The 22,008-nt window shown below is 36.0% G+C and overlaps 1 protein-coding gene across 2 annotated transcripts in view; it reads right to left on the bottom strand.

The window, feature by feature from the left end:
- Positions 1–22,008, bottom strand: part of LOC131985058 (zinc fingers and homeoboxes protein 2-like) — a 189,829-nt gene that overhangs the window by 110,879 nt on the left and 56,942 nt on the right. For both annotated transcript variants that reach the window (XM_059350088.1, XM_059350087.1), the window contains one exon: positions 18,327–18,473. The gene's annotated coding sequence lies outside the window, so the exon portion shown is untranslated. The remainder of the gene's footprint in view (positions 1–18,326; positions 18,474–22,008) is intronic.

The raw sequence follows: 22,008 nt of genomic DNA, 5'->3' as shown, positions 1-22,008 counted from the left end.
CACATACTTTTGCCCGAACCAAACCAATCTGCAAACCGACCAAAGACACAAAAAAGACACCAAATAACAACAACAAATAAACAAAATTACCAAAAAAGTCTTATACCCCCCCATAAACTGCCAATCTGCGAGCGCCCATGAAGCGGTGTGATAACGACCTCCTGACACTGATGTATGAAACTGATTTAATCAGCTAATAACATTGAAAAACAGATGTCACTTTGTATGTGCGACGTGTGAACAGAAGCCTCATTGTTCCTGCTGGAGCTCCACTTCTCCTGAAGATAAAGACTCCAGAAGAAAGAAGAAACGTCTCCTCTGAAGGAAACGCTTCTTCTATCTGCTGCAGTTGTTATTATGAAAGTTGTGAAAACCATAAATTGGAAGAAAAAGAAAGAAAAAAGAAAGAAAGAAAGAAAAAAGAACACCAGGAAATTAAATATTTGGGTACATAAAGCCCATCTGTGTTCAGCAAAGCAGACAGGAAGCAGCTTGTGCTTCTAACTCTGTTCCGGATTAATCAAAGTGGACGTAAAGATAAGAAGAAGCAGCAGAATCACATGATATATTTATGGATATTTGCATGTTCCATGGTGGCTCCAGGAGGCAGGAGGTGGTGTCTGGAGGCTGCAGCTCCTGCCAGGAGGCAGAGCCGCTCTGCAGAGTGGAGGCAGGTTGGGGAATCCTCCATAATGTTTACCGAGTTTACCGACTTGGCTGACGGCTGTGTTTTCTTATCCTCTAACAGAGAGGGTGATTTGACTGATGCTCGTAACAGATTGCATCACAGCAGGAGACGAACTAAAACGGTTTACGCACCGCGGCTCTCCCTAAACTGTCTAACAGTGGCAGCGCTCCACCTTGTAAATTTGGAATAGTAATTTTAGAAATTTCCCAGCAGTCTATCTCCAATTGGCCTTCACTGGGAGTACTGTTTGATATCAGTGAAGTATCGCAGCGTACCACCTCTGAACAGCAGAAATATGATCTCAGCTCTGTGAAACACACTCTCGCTACAACAAGACACCTGAATAAAATCTGTTTTTATTCATAACCGCCACACCTTCATACATACGTTGCTGTGACAGCGAGCCGTGACATGTGACCCAAGGTGTTTCTGTAAACACGCTCCGCACACCGCCAAGCTGAAATATCACCACATCACACTTTTTTTTTTTTTTTTTTCTGCACAGAACTGCTGCTCGCTCTGCAGGTTTTAGCTCTCTGTCTTCATACAGGATCTCCTCTGTCACACTGGAAGCTTTTAGGGCTTTAAAATAAGGAAGATTTTGCAGTTGCAGCTTTTTCATCCTGCATTTCCTTCCATTTTCCTACCAAATTATACAATACATGCATGCAAATGTGTCCCAAAAACACTAAATAAATATTATTATGTAGTATATATACTCTAAATTTACTCATAAATCATTTGCATTAAAAATATGAATAATTAACATTGGACATAATTGAGAATTTCTACTAAAAAATAACTGAAATAAGTTTTTTTTTTGCAAATATGTCCGAAAAACACAAAATAAGGAAGATTTTGCAGTTGCAGCTTTTTCATCCTGCATTTCCTGCCATTTTCCTACCAAATTATACAATACATGCATGCAAATGTGTCCCAAAAACACTAAATAAATATTATTATGCAGAATATGTACTGTTGATTAACTGATAAATCAATAGCATTAAAAATAAGAATAATTAACATTGGAAATAATTGGGAATTTCTACTAAAAAGTAACTGAAATAAGTATTTTTTTGTTTCTTATCCTGCATTTCCTGACATTTTTCTACCAAATTATACAAAACACACATGCAAATATGTCCCAAAAACACAAAAAGAAATATTATAATGGACTCATAAATCAAAATAAGAATAATTAACATACCGACTAACATTTTTTTATATTGAATAATAAGAATTATCATATCAGAATTATTATTATTATCATTAGTAGTAGTATTTAATAAAAAAATAATAAATATAATTAATAAATAAAAATAATTAATAAATAGTAAGAATAATAAATATAATTATCTATGAATAAAAAAATGTTTGTGTGTGTTTTTGCTTTTGTTACATAGATGGTTTTTATTTCTTTAATTATTATTATTAATATTTTAATTGTATCCCTTTCTTGTTTTTTTTTTTTTTTTTTAAATGTTATTGCTGAGACTGAGAACATTTTCTTTATAATCATAAACAAAAATTTAAAAATCAATATGTATCTATTCATGCATATGAAAGAAAACTTTATGAGGGACAGATTTGAAAATAGAGAAATAAAAAATAATTTATCATAATGCAACTCCCACGTTTCTATGTTGCAAATATTCAAACATTTCTGCAGGACGAGTTGAGCTCATTTAACAACACAGAGACTTTTTCTCATCATCATTATTTAGAAAAACAGAAAACAAAGGTAATTAATATAAACCTCTCCTTCCTTTCTTTCTCTCTCCCACTCGTCTGAATCCAAACCTGCCAAACTTCTGTCTCCTCGCCTCCAAAAAACTAGTATTTTTTTCGCCAATTTCCACCAAACTTCAACCAGATTCCAGCCACAGGCTCGCGTCTGAATCTGACAAATGCAAGAGAAATATAATAAGTTGTTGATCATTAGCGGCGGGGCTAAGCGCGGGTCAACCGGACCCTTTTTTCTGACGCAATTAGCTTGTTTCTCGTCTCCGTCCTGAACACAGAAAGCACTTTTTCCTGCACTGTAATTGGATTAGTTACCTTTAAAATCTCCATCTGTGCTGTTACTTTCCCTCTTAAAAACATGTAAAATGTGCACCTTCCTAACCCCTCCCCCCTCCCCCACAAAAAATCAATCTGAGAATGTTTTTTTTTGTGTTTTTTTTAAGGAGTAACTCTTGAGTGGCACTTAACAAAATTGAACAAATGCGTTGGTGGGAGGTGGGAGGCTGATCTGGGGAGCGCTGAGGCGGATCTACCTTCAGAATAAAACTGTCCAACACTCATTACTCTGAAAAACACTTGACTTCATCATGGCCTCAATTATGTGCTGCTGGATAAACTCCAGTGTTACTGAGCCGCTGAGCCCAGCAGAGGGAGGGGAGAGAGTTAAAAACAGCAATCAGATTCATTGATTCTGCTCCTTTAACTCCACTTTGTCTGATTAAATTAAGAAATAATAATAATGCTGCTGCTGCTGGAACTTTATTTTGTTAAAGACGAGAAACTTTTGGAGCTGGAAGCGTTTTTTATTTTTCCCACAAGACGAAATATTAGTTCAAGAGGTGAAAAGATCAGCAAAACTTTTCAAATTTGACTAATTACTTTCATTCTGCAGACAGATAATAACAGTAATGACGAGGCTGAGAAGTTAAAAGTTTTGCTTTAGTAAAGAAAAAATCACACAAAAAAACACATCCTTGTCATTTTTTTTTTGTCATTTTATGTCTTTTTTTTTAGTAATTTTGTGTCTTTTTTGTAATTCTTCGATAATTTTGTGTCTTTTTTGGTCATTTTGTCTCTTTTTTTGGTAATTTTACGTCTTTTTTGGAAATATTACATAATTTTCTTGTAATTTTTTGTCCTTTTTGTCATTTTGTGTCTTTTTTGGTAATTTTACGTCTTTTTGGCAATATTACGTAATTTTTGAGTCATTTTGTGTCTTTTTTGAGAGAGAGAGTTAAAAAGTCCACTTTGTTTGATTAAATTAAGAAATAATGCTGCTGCTGCTGTTGGAACTTTTTTTGTTAAAGACGAGAAACTTTTGGAGCTGGAAGCGTTTTTTATTTTTCCCACAAGAGGAAACAGAGAAATATTAGTTCAAGAGGTGAAAAGATCAGCAAAACTTTTCAAATTTGACTAATTACTTTAATTCTGCAGACAGATAATAACAGTAATGACGAGTCTGAGATTAAAAGTCAGAAAACAGACAAGTTAAAAGTTTTGCTTTAATAAAAAAAATCACTCAAAAAAGATTAATTGATTCTGCTCCTTTAACTCCACTTTGTCTGATTAAATTAAGAAATAATAATAATGCTGCTGCTGCTGGAACTTTTTTTTGTTAAAGACGAGAAACTTTTGGAGCTGGAAGCGTTTTTTATTTTTCCCACAAGACGAAACAGAGAAATATTAGTTCAAGAGGTGAAAAGATCAGCAAAACTTTTTAAATTTGGCTAATTACTTTTATTTTGCAGACAGATAATAACAGTTATGACAAGTCTGAGATTAAAAGTTTAAAGTTTTGCTTTAAAAATCACTCAAAAAAACACATCCTTTTAATTTTTTTTGTCATTTTATGTCTTTTTTTGTCATTTTGTGTCTTTTTTTACATTTTTTCGACAATTTTGTGTCTTTTTTGGTAATTTTACGTCTTTTTTGTCATTTTGTGGCTTTTTTTTGTAATTTTACGTGTTTTTTGTGTCAATTTGTGTCAATTTGTGGCTTTTTTGGTCATTTTACGTCTTTTTTGGTAATATTACGTGATTTTTTTTTAAAATTGTGTCTTTTTTGGTAATTTTTCGACAATTTTGTGTCTTTTTTGGTCATAAGAAATAATGCTGCTGCTGTTGGAACTTTTTTTTGTTAAAGACGAGAAACTTTTGGAGCTGGAAGCGTTTTTTATTTTTCCCACAAGAGGAAACAGAGAAATATTAGTTCAAGAGCTGAAAAGATCAGCAAAACTTTTCAAATTTGACTAATTACTTTTATTCTGCAGACAGATAATAACAGTAATGACAAGTCTGAGAAGTTAAAAGTCAGAAAACAGACAAATTAAAAGTTTTGCTTTAGTAAAAAATCACAAAAAACCCACATCCTTGTCATTTTTCTTTTGTCATTTCATGTCTTTTTTGGTCATTTTGTGAAGAAATATTTAGTTAATCATAAAAAAAAACTTTTATTCTGCAGACAGATAATAACAGTAATGAGTATTAATGAGTAATCTGTTTTCTGACTTTTAATCACAGTGATTAAAATAACAGACAGGAGAGAAACAAAGCTCAAAGTTTTGCTTTAGTTCTAAAAAAAAAATAGCTCTAAAACATTTGTGTCTGATATTTTTTAAGCTGCCTCCAGCGGCCCCCAGGTTATTTGAGTTCGAGACCTCTGAACTAGGGGTTTTGGTGTGTGTTTCCTTTTTTAAACATGATTTCAAGCCGTGATTAGTAGTTTTACATAACCAGTGAGTCCTGTGACTGGTTGATGTTTCAGCTCCGACACCTTCTCCTCCTCCAGATGTTTCAGCGGTCAGTCTGCGGTCAAACATCTGCTGCTGCTGTCGGATTGTATAAAATTCTCCTTTTGGCCTGAAATATAAACAGACTCTCCTCTGTGCTTATTATTATTATTATTATAAAGCTCCAAAGAACTACCGCAGCAGCACAATGTTTGGTTTCGCTGCTCGTTACTGTTGTCGGGCAGATTTATTATCGGCTCGTGTTGATTGTTTTCAGTTTGGACTTCCTGTTTTAATCACGCCATCAGAACTCTGTGAGGAGACGGAGGAAACGTGGAGGAAAATAAGTTTCAATTCCACAAGGAAAAAAGAAAAAAGTCTGGCAGCAAAAGTTCACAGTAAATATCTGTATTTAAAATATATAAATATCTGTAGAATCACCAAAGTTATAGAGCGTCTGTCAGCACCACCCGTAGACTCCTATGAGAGTTTCACGGCTCACGGTACAGACTGGAGTGATGTTTGAATCAGATGGTTTACTTTGGTTTCACATTGACACCAACACTGTTCTCCTCTCAGTCTTTGTCTTTTTTGGTCATTTTGCATCTTTTTTTGTGATTTTATGTATTTTTTTAGGTAATTTTATGTATTTTCTTTGGTTAATTTTGTGTCCTTTTTAGTTATTTCACATCTTTTTGTTTGTTTGTAATTTTAGGTCTTTTGAGGGGTCTTGTATTGTCTTTTTTATTCATTTTACATCTTTTTGTGGTAATTTTATGTATTTTTTTGGTCATTTTACCTTTTGTTAATTTTTTGTCTTTTTAGGTAATGTTAAGTATTTTTTGTCATATTACGTCTTTTTGGGGTGGTTTAGTGTCTTTTTACATAATTTGACATCTATTTTTGTAATTTTACATCTTTTTATGGTAATTTTGTGACCTTTTTAGTCATTTTACATCTTTTTTGGTGATTTTATGACTTTTTGGGGTAATTCTGTCTCTTTTTTAGATGTTTTAAATCTTTTGGGGGTAATTTTGTTTCTTTTTTTAGACGTTTTACATCTTTTTATGGTCATTTTCCATCTTTTTGAGGTATTTTTGTCTCTTTTTTACACCAGTTCTCCTGGTGAAAGTCCTGTCTGTTCGACTCATCCACCTCCCTTATCTGACATTTAAACTCCATATCGCTGTCAATCTTCACTATTACATCAGCACGACGGCGCCTGAGAAAAGTCTGAATATGAGTCTTACTTTTCTGCCTTAAAAACAATTTATATTGTTGTTTTTGAGGGGAGAGCCGTCTGTTTACTCCACGTTTCTACATGTACACTAAAAGGTTCCTCATTCCAACATAAAACAATGATCCAACTGCACTAGGCGTTGTTTCGTTTGTTGAAAAAGCCAGTTAATGCAAAGACAGCATTTAGTAATATTATCTTTTAATGTCCACTGTTTGTGGAGTAAAAGATTGTCTTAGGTTTGTGTCCACTACACTGCTACTGTAACTTAATGTCTAAAAATCCTAAAGTGTTCCTTTAATATGGAAACAACATGTGTGAAGTTAACACAGAGAGTTCAGGTCCAAAGCTGCACTGGTGTTACATTTTAATGAGAGAAGAGTCAATAATTACTGTAACACAGCATCAGTAAAGAGACTCTAAAAGGAGCTGAAACACTGATTTACACTGAGATGGTTTGTAGAGATTTTGGTAATTTTATGGCTTATTTTGGTCAAATTACATCTATTTGGAGTAATGTTGTCCTTTTTGTAATTTTGTGTCTTTATGTGATTTTGTGTCTTCTTCAGGTAATTTTATGTGTTATTTTTGGTCATACTACGTCTTTTGGGCGGTAATTTAGTGTCTTTTTTAGTCATTTTACATTTTTTTTTGTAATTTTATGGGTTTTTAGATTATTCTATTCTGGTAATTCCGTGTCTTTTTTTGTTATTTTGTGTCTTTTTTCACTATTTGGTGTCTAATTTTGGTAAATGTGTGTATTTTTTGGTAAATTTGTGTCTTATTTTGGTAAATTTGTGCCTTTTTTTGGTAAATTTGTGTCTTTTTTGTTATTTTGTGTCTTTTTTAGTATTTGGTGTCTTATTCTGGTAAATTTGCGTCTTATTTTTGTAAATTTGTGTCTTTTTTGGTAAATTTGTGTCTCATTTTGGTAAATTTGTGTCTTATTTTGGTAAATTTGTGTGTCTTTTTTGGTAAATTTGTGTGTCTTTTTTGGTAAATTTGTGTCTCATTTTGGTAAATTTGTGTCTTATTTTGGTAAATATGTGTCTTTTTGTCTTAGGTTTGTGTCCACTACACTGCTAGGAACTTAATGTCTAAAAATCCTAAAGTGTCCCTTTAATATGGAAACAACATGTGTAAAGTTAAAACAGAGAGTTCAGGTCCAAAGCTGCACTGGTGTTACATTTTAATGAGAGAAGAGTCAATAATTACTGTAACACAGAGTCAGTAAAGCGACTATAAAAGGAGCTGAAACACTGATTTACACTGAGATGGTTTGTAGATGGAGGATCTGGACGGTGGAGCGGTGGAGGGCAGCAGATTTCACATGACACATTTCTCAACTCCCACAACCACACACACATCGTTTCACAGCAGAGGGGAGAAAAAAAAAACAATACAGACAACCTAGAAGTTGAAAAACAACAAAAGAAGAAAAAACACCGAGAGGATTCACACACAACCAACAAACAAACAAACAAGTGAATCAGAATGTAGTGAAACCTGGTTCTGGTTATAAAAGACAGTTTAAAGAGGAAATAAATGATGTAAATGGTGAAGTGACGTAGTTAGGAGGACGACGTGACGACAGGAAGTGACATCGTTCAGTAAAAACATGATGCAGGAAGTTAAGAGGCGTTTGAATCACATGCTGACCTTTTGCCTCACACGGGGCACCAACACTGACCTGCTGGGGGACAGTTAACGGCTTTTAAGACTAGTTTTGGGGATTTGTGTCTCGTATGGGTAATTTGGTCTTTTTTTTGTTAATTTGTGTCTTCTTTGGACTTTTTTCCATCATTATTTGTCTTTTTTTTTGTTATTTGGTGTCTTTTTTGGTAAATTTGTGTCACTTTTTGGTAAATTTGTCTCTAATTTTGGTAAATTTGTGTCTTATTTTGGTAAATTTGTGTCTTATTTTTGTCAAATTTGTGTTTTTTCTGGTCTTTTCTGGTCTTGTCTTTGTTATTTTGTGTCTTTTTTTATTATTTGTGTCATTTTTTGGTAAAAACTTGTGTCTTATTTAGGTAATTTTGTCTCTTTTTTTGGCAAATGTGTCTTATTTTGTGTCTTTTTTGTTATAAAGTGTCTTTTTTGTTATTTGGTGTCCTATTTTTTTGTAAATTTGTGTCTATTTCTGGTCTTTTTTCGTTAAATGGTGTCTTTTTTGGCATACGTGTGACTGTTTTTGGTGTCTTTTTCTGGTCTTTTCTCGTCATTTAGTGTTTTTTTTGGTAATTTTGTCTCTTTTCTTTGGTCATTTCCACAGCACAAAGCAGAGAGGAGAAAAAAACAACAACAAAAAGAAACACACAGAGGAATCACACACAACCGACAAACAAACAAACAAGTGAATCAGAACGAAGTGAAACGTCTCCAAACAGGCAGAAACACAAAGACACACACACACATGAAAAAGAAAAAGAGTGAGATAAAGCGAAGGAGCGGAGTGGTGGAGTTCAGCAGCAGCAGCAGTGAGGCTACGCTTTAATACTACAGCTACAGCAATCTGCCCGGACACACCGCCTGCCCACACACACACCTCCTCCACAGGTGTGTGTGTATGTGTGTGTGTGTGTGTGTGTGTGTGTTTTTGGGGTGAGTCATCTCTCCCACGTAGTCGATACCTCCACCAGCGGTTGTGGAGATCCCATCAGCCCTCACACACTACCTGCTCCGCTCACACACACACTCACACTCACACACACACTAACACACACACACACACACACACACACACACAGTAACACACACAGTCACATCTAAACGCTGCAGCAGCATTTGGAGGCAACAGATGGCGAATCTATCAACAACAGTACGATCAGAGAGTGACACAACATTAGGCTTTGTTTGTTCCACAATTAATGATGAGACATAGCAGCAATATTCAAACATTTAGATCAGCTGCTGGAGATGTTAAATATTTTCATTCATCGCATAATTAAGACTAATAACGCCGCCGTCTAGTATCGGAGACGTACAGCGACAGAGAGGAGAGGCTCCTTGTTTTAATGATCCAGTCGGTTGTTAACCCTTAATAGGGCACTCATTGAAATACTTGCAAATTCCAAATTTCAACCCTAGAGAATATTTGAGGATATTACATACTGTCAAAATGTGTAAAAAAAAAAAAAACATACAGACCCGGGGGAGGGGGATATATTTTGAGAAAAAAGTGATTAAAGTGGCAAATCTACGAGAAAAATTTTGCAGATTCACGAGATTTAAAGTGGTGAATCTATGAGAAAAAAATGCGCAATTTACGTGATTAAAAGTGGTGAATCTATGAGAAAAAATTTGCAATTTACGAGATTAAAAGTGGTGATTCTATGAGAAAAAAGTAGCTTTTTTCCCCCCTTTTTTCTCGTAAATCTGCGACTTTTTTTACGCAGATTTGCCACTTTAATCTAGTAAATTTGCAACTTTTTTCTTGAAATATTGTATAAATATTTTGGTCCTTTTTTCATTTTGTGTCTTTATTTTGTCCTTTTTTGTCTTTATCTCAAAAATGTGTCTTTTTCTGGTATTTGTCGTCATTTTATGTCTTTTTTTTGTTATTTGGTGTCTTTTTTTTATCCTTTTTTGTCATTTTATATTTTTTAGGGGTAATATTGTGGGTTGTTTTTGGTAAATTTGAGTATTTCCCTGGTCATTTATTGTCTCGTTTTTGTAAATTTGTGTCTTTTTTTGGTCATCATTTTGGGACTAGAATAACCAGAAAACTGGAAATCATGTGCAGAGAGAAACTCTTATTTAAGGTAAAAACCTCCGAAGCAGCAAAAGAATATGGGGACCTAATTTTGATATCCACTGAATATAAATATAGTCCTTTGCCCGATAAAGGGTTAATCAGGTTTCAGAGGCCTGAAGGGTCTTAAACTCACTCGGCATGAGCAGAGAAACCCGCGACACAGGCTGCAGAGCCGAGCCGGCAGAGTGTTTCTGCTCCGTGTGTTTTCGTATCGAGGTGCACCTTTCGATGCAAATATTTTTAGCAGGGCTGACCCGTGTGCGAGCTGCACCCGTCACCCCGGCAGTGTTAGCACGCCGCTCCACCCCTTGAGCTTCACAGAGCCCATTCAATAAAGCAGAAGGGCTGTGAAAACAAAACCTTCCCCAGCAGCACCCAGTGGGGCTGGCAGCGGCCTGCAGGCTGGCTGCCGCCCAGCAAAGAGCTGAAGAATCTGACTGGACGGCAGCCAAGCGCTGGCTGCTGGAGTTTGGCTGCGCTTGGTTCAGGTTTTTCTGAGCTCAGCGAGCCCTCAGACTGGTGACTAGGACTAGAGAGAGAGAGAGAGAGAGAGAGGGAGAGAGAGAGAGAGAGAGAGAGAGAGAGAGAGAGAGAGAGAGAGAGAGAGAGAGAGGAAAGTTGCTGACGGGTTCAGAGATGAACAACATGGATACATCTCTGATTCGATGTTTAATTTACAGGAAACACAATGTTTACAGTCCAACAAGTCACAAGTCGTCTGTAGCTGTAACAGCATCTCTGGTCTAATTTCTCTCCTATAGTTCGGATCTTTATTCTATTTTACTTATTTCTGCTGCTGCAACAACCCGCATTAATCTGGAGATCTACAAAGGTTTACAGAATCTGAACCCTCTGAACCTACAACCTGCAGCAGCTTTGTGTTTTCTTACTGGTAAATTTGTGTTTTTTGGTCATTTTGTGTGTTTTTTGGTCATTTTGTGTTTAGTTTTTGGTAATTTTACATCTTTGTTTTGCCATTTTGTATCTTTTTTGTTTTTTTTTGTGTTTTTTTTTGTAATTTATCGATAATCTTGTGTCTATTTTTTTGTAATTTTATGTCTTTTTTGGTTATTTTGTTTCTTGTTTGGTCATTTTGTGTTTTTCTTTGTAATTTTTTGATATTTTTGTGTCTTTTTTTGGTAATTTGATGTCTTTTTGTCATTTTGTGTCTTTTTTGTATTTTATCTCTTTTTTTGTCATTTTATGTCTTCTTTGTCATTTTGTGTACTTTTTGTCATTTTGTATCTTTTTTTGGTTATTTTGTGTCTTTTTGTCATTTGTGTCTTTTTTGGAAAGTTTACGTCTTTTTTATATTTTTACGTCTTTTTTGGTAATTTTATGTAATGTTACGTATTTTTGGTATTTTTACATATTTTTGGGAAATTTTACGTCTTTTTTATATTTTTACGTCTTTTTTGCTAATTTTATGTAATGTTACGTATTTTTGGTAATTTTACGTCTTTTTTTTGGTATTTTTTAAGTTTTTAAAAAAATCATTTGTTTTTGTTTTTTTCATCTCCTGGGTGAAATTCCTTGGTTTGTTTGACCTGTGTAGGAAATTTGGTACTTTCTGTCACTCACTAGGGCCTTAACTGATAACACCATGACTGAGGGGAACATGTAGACCAGTGGGCTCTGTCCTGATGTGTTGTATAGGGCAGGAAGATAGGGCCGCATTGAGTCTTGCTGGAAAGCCAATGCTGAAAAGTGCAACAGTCATAAGTCGAGCGGTGTACGGGGCTTTGTTGTACTGTAAAATAGCCATTCGGAATTGTGCGGTGTATGGAATACGAATGTGCTAATAAAACTTGCTGAACAGAGTATTGAGTGCTTTGTGTTTGGCCAGCTCACCCATTAACGTAGTGCAGTTGTTAAAATTGCCACGACAGTTCCTTCCACCTCCCGTTTGGGCTCTAAAAGTCAGTTTGAACAGTAAATAAATTATGTAAAAGCTGGAAGTGAACCAGTTACGAGGACGACGTGACTACTGGAAGTCACGTACAACTGAAGTTGCGTAAAAATGTTTTTGTAGTCGTGTTTGTAACTTTCCTGTCGTGTGTTGGGTCTGATCCTCTGCTGGACCTCCACGCCGCCTCCAGATGTGCAGAGCTTCCACTGAAACTGAAGCTTTGTTACCAAAAAGTTTCACCCCCCGAAAAAAAAAAAGAAGTGTCCCGAGTGACAGAGAGAAGCGTCAGCAGCTCGCCTACAAAGTGGGTTTAGTTTTGCCGCCGCGGGGAAACCAGAGGCTGCCATGTTTAAACTGTTACTGCATGAACCTGCTGAACCCACACACACTGCTTCCAGCTGACACACACACACACACACACACACACACACACTCACACACACACACACACACACTCTACCTGGCTCAGATCGGCCTCGGACCTCCAGTCTCAAGTCTTCTTTCCTCTCTGCTCCACGTCTCTTTTTCTTCTTTCTGCCGTCGGATCATTTGATACTTTTGCTCTCAAATGTGATTTTTTTTTTTCCTCCTCTTCCTCCCGTTTGCTCGTCCTCTCTCCTCGCTCTGAACAGACTCTGAACAAACCTCTGTTTTGAATTTGTGGAGATGAAATGTCACATCTCTCAAAGTGTCCCTCTGACTTTTCTCTGGAGCCACTTTCCCTCAGCAGAAAGGTCTCCGTCCTCACCGTCACTCTATCCGTCACTCTGTCCGTCACTCTCCGCTCTAACAACACTGTTATCAAACTTCTATCAACGCCACTCAAACTTCTCCCAATGCCTCAAATTCTATAGATTATAAGTGGCCCTGTTTGTTTTTTGGTCCTTTTTTGGTAAATTTGTGTCGTTCTCTGATCATTTTGCGTGTTGTGTCTTTTTTGTTATTTGGTGTCTAGTTTTTGTAAATTTGTGTGATTTTCTGGTCATTTTATGTCTTTCTTTGGTACTTTTTTGCCATTTTGTGTCTTCTTTTGGTCCTTTATTGTCTAGTTTTTGTAAATTTGTGTCGTTTTTGGTCTTTTCTCATCATTTTGTGTGTTGTTTTTGGTCATTCTGTGTCTTGTTTTGGTAAATCTGTGTCTTGACTCTCTCTCCTCTCTGTTATGTCTCTTCTATCAACATTTCTCGCCGCTCAAACTTCTCCTGCTGCCTCTTATTCAATAGACAAGAAGTGCAGCCGTTTCTTTTAATTCAGCACAGTAAATAAAACATTTAAAAAATGTTAAAACTTCACAAACCGATCAGAAAACTGGAAATCAATTGCAGAGAGAAAGTCTTATTTAAGGTAAAAACCTCCGAAGCAACAGAAGAATAACAGGACAAATACCTCTGGAGGCCTTGAATTCTGCCCAATTGTGTTTTTTGTCCTCTTTCCTGCTTCAGAGAGGGACCGAAGGACGCTGGAGGCACAAAGGAGCCCAAAAAAAAACGAAGTGAGCTGGTTCTGATTTGAGGTTTCCTCCTGGACAGGAAGAGTCTGAACCAGACGGTCCAGAGGAAGAATCTCCAGACAATCCGCTCCGTTTTCTCTGTTTTCACCCCTCAGATGTTCAGTCTGACTGAAATAATCAAAGAACCAAACTCTAGAAAATGTGGTTCTGGGTTCTCAGAGTTCAGATCTCAGGATGAAGCCAAAAAACACAAATTCTGGGCCGAATTTCAACAAAATCCCGTCCTAAACGACAGAATATGTTGGTAATTGGTGACGTCATTTATCGTGCAAAATTGTAACAAATCTGCATGTTCAGGCGTCTGGAAAGTGAAGATTATCTGAGTGTTTTTGTCCCTTTTAGATCATCAAAGTTTGGTTGAATTGTTTCTCCAAAAGTAAACAGTTACTGGTTAGGACTTTTTTGGTCTTTTAACACTTCTTTTGGTAATTTTGGGAAATCTGGGTAATGGGTAATTTTCTGGTCATTTTATGTCTTTTTTTTTTTGTCCTTTTTGACATTTTGTTTCTATTTTTGGTAAATGTGTGTCTTTTTCTGGTCTTTTCTTGTCATTTTTGGTACTTTTTTGTTATTTGGTGTCTTTTTTTCATAAATATGTGTCTATTTCTGGTCAATTTATGTCTTCTATTTGTTATTGGGTGTCTTGCTTTTTGGTCCTTTTTGTCATTCTGTGTCCTTTTTTATATGGTGTCTGTTTTTTGGTAGATTTGTGTCTTTTTCTTTCCTTTTCGGACCTTTTTTATGATTTTGTGGAATTTTTTTTTGTCATTTCGTGAATGTGTGTCTATTTCTAGTCTTTTCTGGTCATTTGAGTTCTTACATTTGTTATTTGGTGTCTTGTTTTGTGTCCTTTTTTATCTGGTGTCTTTTTTTTTTGGTAAACTTGTGTCTTTTCTCATAATTTTGTGTCTTTTTTTTGGTAATTTTGTGTCTCCTGGGTGAAGTCCTGCTTGTTCTCTCCTCTTTCCCTCCCTTATTGACACTTTAGTGCTTTATCCTCCTCCTGCTTCATAAATATGGCTCATAATTTGAGGCCTGTACAAGCCACTTTGGGACAGTTTCTGAGTAGACAAAAGACAACAGTCTCCTGAACCAGGTAGCAGCAGGATGAAACATGTCTCTAATGATGAAGAAAAGGTTCTGATCCAGATCTGGTCAGATGGTCTCAGAACAACAGAGAGAACAAGGATTCAGCCTCAGAACAGATCCAGTCCAGCTCACGTCTTCAGACCGAACCGTCCTCTGATGCAGATCTGTCTGTGTGTCTTTAATCAGACTGTAATCTGTCTCTCCTCGGAGGATTTCTCTCCTCAGAAACCTCCTCTCTCTCTCGCTCCCTCGCTCTCTCGCTCTCTCGCTCTGACTCATCGCTGCCGAGCGAGGCGCTGAACAAATCTCTGGGATTTACAGCAGCTTGCTTTACAGTCTTTACTCTTTACTACAAAATGTGCAGACTTTCTGACAGCTTGTTTCTCCCACAGACTTACACAACCGCCTGCACCGTGACACACATATATATATAAAAATATATATCAACACACAGATATGAAGGAGATAAAGGGAGTATAACAGGCTGTCCACGACCGGAGGAGGATTATTTAACTAACTTACTATAAGAACTAACATTTATGGTATACAAAAATAATCTCTTATTAAAGTTAAAAGCTTCAAGTGAATTACTTCTCCAAACCTGGTCCTATTAACCATTGTTTATTGTTTTATATTACTCTATATTCTAGCTTTTTTTATTGGCTAAATCAGCAGCAGTTTAAACAGTTAATAAATTATGTAAATGCTGGAAGTGGTGGTCTTTTAGGTCCTATTTACTAATATTATTTGATTATATTACTATATAGTGTAGCTTTTGTATTGGAAATCAGCAGCAGTTTAAAACAGTAAATAAATGGAGTAAATGGTGGAAGTGAAGTAGTTAGGAGGACAACGTGACGACTGGAAGTGACATAGTTCAGTATAAATGTGATGATGCAAATGCTGCACTTTGGCCTCGCACGGGGCACCAACACTTCTCTCCCCTCCTTCTTTTTTGGTCTTTTTTGTCATTCGGTATCTTTTTTGGGGTCTTTTAGGACTTACTTTGGTAATTTTGTGTCTCTTTTGGGTATTTTTTTTGTTATTTTGTGTCTTTTTTTTGTGGTAAATTTGTGTCTTTTCAAGATCTTTTCCGGCCTTTTTTTGTCTTTTATTTGTTATTTGGTGTCTTTCTTGTCCTTTTTGGGAAATTTTGTGTCTATTTCTGGTCCTTTTTAGTCATTTTGTTCTTTCTGTTTGTTTTTTTGGTGTCTTTTTTGTCATTTTGTGTAATTTTTTTGGTAAATTTGTGTCTTTTTCTGGTCTTTTTTGTCTTTTACTTGTTAATTTGGTCCCTTTTTTTGTCATTCAGTGCATTTTTTTATTGGTCTTTACTGGTAACTAAGTAGTTATGAGGACGACGTGACTGTTAAGGTCTTTGTTGGTCTTTAAGGAAATTTTTTTGGTTCTTTTTTGTCATTTTGTGTCATTTTATCATAATTTTGAGTCTTTTTCTTATCTTTTCTGGTCATTTTGTGTCTGTTATTTGGAGCTTTCTTTTGTCCTTTTTTGTCTCTCTTTAAAAATATTTTTTTGACCTAAATGGGAATTTCTGGTAAAATAAAGGATGAAATAAAATGAAATGCAATAGTTTTGTTATTTTTTTCTATTAGTCGACCCGAGGAGACGTCTACCAACCAACCAAACGGCTCAAAAACTCAAAGATATCAAACAGGAGCACCACATGTGGATCAGGTTAACAAATGAACAACTTATTTGATTAAAAAACACGTAAAAAATCTGATTCAAAACAGTCCCAAAGCTCCACAGAAAGCCTGTTCAACCACAGATTCACACAAACCTCTGCATGCTCTTATTTTGAAAAGCTGTCATCTCTCATTCCTAAAGCTCTGGAGGATCGAAGAGCTTCTCCTCTGTCACATGCACGCTCTAATTTATTTGTAGTAAAGCAGACTTTTAAAGTGCAGCGATAGAATCACCTCTGTAGCTCTGACACTGCAGGTGAGATTCACAAGGACAGAGCAGCACGTTTGCAACAAAAAACAAAAAAAAGAAAACTGAGAAGAGCTTCCAGAGCTGCAGCATCAAACCTTCAGCACCATTAAAGCTGAAATGGCATTTAAACAACTCTGCACAGAAGTTCAGCGCCCTGCAATCACCAGCGTTCGTCACCTCTCAGCCCACCGAGCTTCACTCAGATAGTTTCTGTTAATAAAAGCAGCGATTCAGGATTTTACCATCCTGATTTGAAGTGTTTTGTTTCTTTGTCGTGTGAAGAAGAAACAAGCTGACGGAGCAACTTCACCCTCACATCAAACAACTGCACCAACCGACTGAGAATCTTACATGAAATGATGCTTTTTCACTGAATTAAAAGCTCTAAAGTGAAAATATCTGAGCAGATTTTTCAGGATACACTGATGGACCCATTTCAAAATAAAAGCCTTAATTTATCTTCATAACTGTGTCAGCCTGATACCTTGTTGTTGTTTTATTTTTTTTGTAGTTGCTGAGCATGTAAGGGCACTTTATTATGTTTTCTTTGTAATTAATAAAAATATATGTATAAAAACTGTTTTCATGTGTTTTTAAATGATCATTTTCTAGCCATTTATTATAGCAGGAAACTGTCAAAACTGAACATTTAAAAATGATTGTATGCATGTGGATGAAGAAGCAGAACCTAGGCCTAAAATACTGATATTTCCTTTTTAATTTCATATTCTACATGTCTCATTAAAAAACATTAAATTCCGCTCCTCAGCGACACACTGAGACCAACAGTCACTGGATGAAAACTCTCGGCAAAATAAAAGCATTCATCACACCCACAAACTGTAAAAAACAGAAATATTCCTCAGATTTTCACATTTCCAACAGCACTTGAATGACTCATGTGTGACAAACGCTTCTGTCTGAAAAAAATCACAAAATCTACTCACTTAATGTCTCACAGCTCGATTACAATTTCTGCAAAAATAAAGCATTCGCACGAAACAGATCCTGTTAAAAACATTAAATTCTGATTACACAGAGCAGAGAGGAGAGGACAGGAGAGGCTGTTTACACAGAGCAGAGAGGAGAGGACAGGAGATGCGAGAAACAGGACAATACTTCAATATGTGGACTTTTTTGGTAATTTTACATCCTTTTTATGGAAATTTTGTCGGTCACGTGACAAATATTCACTGAAAATCTGTTTACACAGAGCAGAGAGGAGAGGACAGGAGAGGCTGTTTACACAGAGCAGAGAGGAGAGGACAGGAGAGCCGAGAAACAGGACAATACTTCAATATCTGGAGAAAAATGCTTTTTACCCCAATATTCGTGATTATTAAGTATTGGTCCCCTGGAAAAGTGTTTAAATGTATAAATTCCATTTCATCACAATTTAAAAAAAATAATTTATCAGAGAAATTCCGCTTGCTCTTTTTCTTTATTTTCTGATTTATGTCATTCTGCATGAAAGAGAATCTGATTTATTCCCACTTCTAGCTGTGATCGTGCTGCATCTGAATCTGATTTATATTTGACATATTGCAGAAAAAAAACAAGGCCACAATGAGAGAAATGTGTCCAGATGGTTAATATCTGGTATTAATATTCACCATTATTGCACAATATATATTTCCCTCTCATCGAATCGTTCAGCCTGAACGCCTCAACACGTCCGTTTTTACTAAAAGAAGATAAAAACAGCGACTCACTGCACTTCCTCAGAGGGGGCGGGGCTTCACGGGAGGCGAAGAGGGGGCTCCTCCTCCTCCTCCAATCACGGCGCCTCGATCCTCCTCGTCCTCGCTCCTCTGGATGCTCCTCAGGCCAGCTGCACTCTGGGTAATCTCCTGTGGAATCTGAAAGGAGTAGAGCGGGACGTCAGCGAAGGAGCGGGAGTGTGTGTGTGTGTGTGTGTGTGTGTGTGTGTGTGTGTTAAAGTGTGTGAGAGAGACGACAAACCCACTGTACAAGTGCGAAGGTGTGGCGGTGTGTGTGTGTGTGTGTGTGTGTGTGAGCAGGGCATAGAGGTGTTGATGATGTGTGTGTGTGTGTGTGTGTGTGTGTGTGTGAACAGAGGGTGTTAGTGGGTGTGTGTGTGCGTAAATGAAGGAGCCCAATATGGGCCTTAAAAACTGCTGCACCACTACAACTTGGCCCAAAATAAAAAATAAAAAAAAGAGGCTGTGGTTACCGTGGCAACGTGTGCCAAAACTGAGAGAGAGAGAGAGAGAGCAGCGAGGAAGCGACAGACAGACGAGAAACAAAGACAGACAGACAGACAGACAGACAGACAGACAGACAGAGGGTGAGACAGGCAGCAGAGCAACGTGGGAGAAAGTTTCCACTTAATGCGAATCTCAGTTTTGGGGATTTTTTTTCTACATTTGATAACTGAAACCAGAACAACACCAGACCAGGACTAAAATCAGGACCAGGACAAGATTCTGGTTACAGTTAAAATTAACTAATTGTAACCATGACAACACCAGGACCAGGACCAGAATCAGGACTAGAGAGTAAACCAGAACACAGTCTTCACAACTTGTTTATTGTTGTTTACTACACATTTACAGCTACAACAGGTTTGAAAGGAGTTTTTTTCTAAATATAAATTGCCAAAATTGCACCATTTATCAGAGGCCGAAACTGTAAAAACAGAAATATTTCTTGGACTTTCACGTTTCCACCAGTACTTGAACACATCATAAGTGAAAAAAGCTTCAATAAGGAAAAATCACCAAATCTAAGCCTAAAATAGTGATATTTCATTTTTAAAAATCACTTTATTCTACGTGTCTCTTAAAATTTCTGCTTACAGTTAAAACGTATTAACTGTAACCAGAACAACACCAGACCAGGACTTAAATCAGGACCAGGACAAGATTCAGGACCAGATATACAAAACCAGAATGCAGTCTTCACAGCTTGTTTATTGTTTGTTTACTGCAAACAACAAATACTGCAAAGTTACTATACTGCTACATCTGCCCAACGACAGCTTTCAAAGTTTTTTTTTTTTTTTTTTAATAAATTGCCAAAATTACACCATTTACCAGAGGCTGAAACTGTAAAAACAGAAATATTCCTTGGACTTTCACGTTTCCAACAGTACTCGAACACCTCATAAGTGAGAAGCGCTTCGATAAGGAAAAATCACCAGAAACAAAGCTTAAAATATCATTCATTAAAAAAGTGTGTCACATGTTCTACATGTCTTATTAACTGAAACCAGAACAACACCAGACCAGGACTTTAATCAGGACCAGGACAAGATTCAGGACCAGATTTATGACTAGAAAACAGCCTTCACAGCTTGTTTACTGTTTGTTTACTGCAAACAAAAAATACTGCAAAGTTACTGTACTGCTACATCTGCCCAACGACCTGACGGCAGCTTTGAAAGGCTTTTTTTTTTTAAATAAATTGCCAAAATTACACCATTTATCAGAGGCCAAAACTATAAAAACAGAAATATTCCTTGGATTTTCACGTTTCCACCAGTACTCGAACACCTCATAAGTGAAAAATGCTTCTATAAGAAAAAATCACCAAATCTAAGCCTAAAATAGGGATATTTCGTTAAAAAATTACTTTATTCTACATGTCTCTTGAAATTTCTGGTTACAGTTAAAACATATTAACTGTAACCATGACAACACCAGACCAGGACTTAAATCAGGACCAGGACAAGATTCAGGACCAGATTTATAATTATACTGCTACATCTGCCCAACGACCTGACGGCAGCTTTGAAAGTCTTTTTTTTTTCAAAATAAATTGCCAAAATTACACCATTTATCAGGGGCTGAAACTGTAAAAATATTCCTTTGATTTTCACATTTCTAAAAGTACTGGAATGACTCATGTGTGATGGACGCTTACATCAGAAAAAAATCATCAAATCTAAGCCTAAAATTGCAATATTTCATTAAAAAAAATCACTTTATTCTACATGTCTCTTAAAATTTCTGGTTACAGTTAAATGTATTAACTGAAACCAGAACAACACCAGACCAGGACCAGATGCAAAACCAGAACACAGTCTTCACAGGTTGGTTATTCTTGTTTACTACACAGTTACTGCAAACAACAAATACTGTAAAGTAACTTTACTGCTAAATAGCTCCAGCTGCCCAACGACCTGACAGCAGGTTTGGAAGGGTTTTTAAAAAAAATTTCAAATAAATTGCCAAATTTACACCATTTATCAGAGGCTGAAACTGGAAAAACAGAAATATTCCTTGGATTTTAACATTTCTGACAGTCTAAGATTGACTCAAGTGTGATGGACGTTAACTTCAGGAAAAATCACCAAAAACAAGGTTAAAATAGTGCCATTTCATTAAAAAAAAAGATGTACATTCTACATGTCTCTTAAAATTTCTGGTTACAGTTCAAATGTATTAACTGTAACCATGACAACACCAGGACCAGAATCAGGACCAGGACCAGATTAATGACCAGGTATAAAATCAGAGTACAGTCTATACAGCTTGTTACTGCAAACAACAAATACTACAAAGTAACTTTACTGCAAAGGAAGACACAGTGTACAGCTGCCCATCGACCTGATGACAGGTTTGAGATTTTTTTTTAAATTGTTTTAAATAATAAATCACTAAATTTACACCATCTATCATAACCAGAAACTGTAAAAACAGAAATATTCCTTGGATTTTCACATTTCCAACAGTCCATGAATGACTCATGTGTGATGGACGCTTACATCAGGAAAAATCAGCAAATCCAAGCCTAAAATACTGATATTTCATTTTTTTTAAATCACTTTATTCTACATGTCTCTTAAAATTTGAACTCAGTTTTATTATAATCAAGAAAAGGCAGAAATCTTTATGATACCTCCAACACTAACTCATAACATGATGAACATGATGTAAAGCAGTGAAAAAGGTCAGTTTTTTAAGATTTAAAGCGTAAATGTTGAGTCCCCGAGGAGCATTTCAGCTCACAGGCAGCCGTCACATGAATAATAAATAAACAACAACTATTAATCATCAACATTGATTAGAGAAAAACATCTCAAGAGGAAACAGACTGAATATCAGGAGGTGAAACCTGCTCTGATTAATACATATTCTCATATTTATTTATAAAGCAGCTTTTAAATTATATTTTATATAAATTCTTGGTTTCTCTGCTGCACTTTCATTTAATTCTGATGCATTTGAGGCTCAATAACTGTGTCTATAAATGAGTTTTATTAAATATTTTTCAGTTTTTTTACTGCTTAAAAAGGTAGTAAATTATAACTGAAAAACAACAACAAAATAATTTAATAAATAGAAAAAAAATCTAAACATTTAAATCAAATGCTAAAATGTAATGAAAATGTAAAATGTGAAGTTATATATAAAGATTATATATATATAT

Source organism: Centropristis striata, chromosome 14, assembly GCF_030273125.1.
Source record: "Centropristis striata isolate RG_2023a ecotype Rhode Island chromosome 14, C.striata_1.0, whole genome shotgun sequence".
Taxonomy (NCBI): Eukaryota; Metazoa; Chordata; class Actinopteri; order Perciformes; family Serranidae; genus Centropristis; species Centropristis striata.
This window is presented reverse-complemented; position numbering and strand designations above follow the sequence as displayed.